Genomic DNA, 2,500 nt, shown 5'->3' with positions numbered 1-2,500 from the left:
TTCCTCTCTCCTCCTCTCTCTCTCCTCTCTCTCCTCTTCCTCTCTCTCCTCTCTCCTACCCTTCCTCTCTCTCTCCTCTCTCCTATCCTTCCTCTCTCTCCTCTCTCCTATTCTTCCTCTCTCTCCTCTCTCCTATCCTTCCTCTCTCTCCTCTCTCCTACCCTTCCTCTCTCTCCTCTCTCCTATCCTTCCTCTCTCTCCTCTCTCCTACCCTTCCTCTCTCTCTCCTCTCTCCTATCCTTCCTCTCTCTCCTCTCTCCTACTCTTCCTCTCTCTCCTCTCTCCTATCCTTCCTCTCTCTCCTCTCTCCTACCCTTCCTCTCTCTCCTCTCTCCTCTCCTTCCTCTCTCTCCTCTCTCCTATCCTTCCTCTCTCTCCTCTCTCCTCTCCTTCCTCTCTCTCCTCTCTCCTATCCTTCCTCTCTCTCCTCTCTCCTACTCTTCCACTCTCTCCTCTCTCCTATCCTTCCTCTCTCTCCTCTCTCCTATCCTTCCTCTCTCTCCTCTCTCCTACCCTTCCTCTCTCTCCTCTCTCCTCCTTCCTCTCTCTCCTCTCTCCTATCCTTCCTCTCTCTCCTCTCTCCTCTCCTTCCTCTCTCTCCTCTCTCCTATCCTTCCTCTCTCTCCTCTCTCCTACTCTTCCACTCTCTCCTCTCTCCTATCCTTCCTCTCTCTCCTCTCTCCTATCCTTCCTCTCTCTCCTCTCTCCTATCCTTTCTCTCCTCTCTCCTATCCTTCCTCTCTCTCCTCTCTCCTCTCCTTCCTCTCTCTCCTCTCTCCTATCCTTCCTCTCTCTCCTCTCTCCTCCTTCCTCTCTCTCCTCTCTCCTATCCTTCCTCTCTCTCCTCTCTCCTACTCTTCCTCTCTCTCCTCTCTCCTATCCTTCCTCTCTCTCCTCTCTCCTATCCTTCCTCTCTCTCCTCTCTCCTTCTCTTCCTCTCTCTCCTCTCTCCTATCCTTCCTCTCTCTCCTCTCTCCTATCCTTCCTCTCTCCTCTCTCCTACTCTTCCTCTCTCTCCTCTCTCCTATCCTTCCTCTCTCTCTCTCTCCTATCCTTCCTCTCTCTCCTCTCTCCTATCCTTCCTCTCTCTCCTCTCTCCTCTCCTTCCTCTCTCTCCTCTCTCCTATCCTTCCTCTCTCTCCTCTCTCCTATCCTTTCTCTCTCTCCTCTCTCCTGCTCTTCCTCTCTCTCCTCTCTCCTACTCTTCCTCTCTCTCCTCTCCTTCCTCTCTCCTCTCTCCTCTCCTTCCTCTCTCTCCTCTCTCCTATCCTTCCTCTCTCTCCTCTCTCCTATCCTTCCTCTCTCTCCTCTCTCCTCTCCTTCCTCTCTCTCCTCTCTCCTATCCTTCCTCTCTCTCCTCTCTCCTATCCTTCCTCTCTCTCCTCTCTCCTATCCTTCCTTTCTCTCCTCTCTCCTACCCTTCCTCTCTCTCTCCTCTCTCCTATCCTTCCTCTCTCTCCTCTCTCCTATCCTTCCTTTCTCTCCTCTCTCCTACCCTTCCTCTCTCTCTCATCTCTCCTCTCCTTCCTCTCTCTCCTCTCTCCTCTCCTTCCTCTCTCTCCTCTCTCCTACTCTTCCTCTCTCTCCTCTCTACCCCAACCGGTCGAGGCAGATGTTCTCCCACTTTGAGCCTGGTTTTGGTTCTGAGGTTTCTTCCTGTTAAAAGGGAGTTTTTTCTTGCCACTCTCGCTAAATGCTGCTCATGTGTGAATGTTGGGTCTCTTTAAAATTAAACCTGAAGAGTTCGGTTTAGAACCTGCTCTATGTGTAAAGTGCCTTGAGATAACTTTGTTGTGATTTGGCGCTATATAAATAAAGATTGATTGATTGATTGATTGAGATTGAGGAGAGTCAGTCAGCTGTGGAGGAAGTTTTATTATCATTATTAATAATAATAATAATAATAAGAGCAAAGTCCTTTACAGGTGACGCAATAACAACAAGAGCAAACAAGTAAAACAAGTTCAAATCAAAAGCAGGTTAGACACATTAAACCAGGGAGGTTCAACATGAGGCTCGTGGGCCAGAACCGGCCGCCGACGGGTCCAATCCGTCAAGTATTTCATCTACTTTTTGGGTCATTTTTTGGAGTTTAACTCAATTTACAAACTACAATTTTGGCCAATTACATGAAAAAAAATTTATAAAAAAAAGACCTATATAATATAAATTTTATTTTACCATTTTGCATATTCGATTTCGAAAGATTTTCATTTTCTCTATATATTACCCAACATGTCTATAGTGAACCTAAAGTATGTTGACCAACAATGTTTTAAATCAATAATATTTTAATTACTTATTAAATGTTTGGTGTGCAAAAAATTAATTTGTAAAGTAACTGATATAATATAAAGTTAATGTAGTTTCAAAGTGCTTCACAGTTTATTTAATAAAGAAAAAAAGAAAATAAATGGAGTCTAATGTATGTAAGAGAAAATAAGAATGATAAAAATTATTAAATGTTAATAAAAATTTAAGTAAAATAAGATAAATAAAT

This window comes from Scomber scombrus, chromosome 20 (assembly GCF_963691925.1).
Source record: "Scomber scombrus chromosome 20, fScoSco1.1, whole genome shotgun sequence".
Lineage (NCBI taxonomy): Eukaryota > Metazoa > Chordata > Actinopteri > Scombriformes > Scombridae > Scomber > Scomber scombrus.
The sequence above is the reverse complement of the archived record's forward strand: the minus strand, read 5'-3'. Positions refer to the sequence as shown.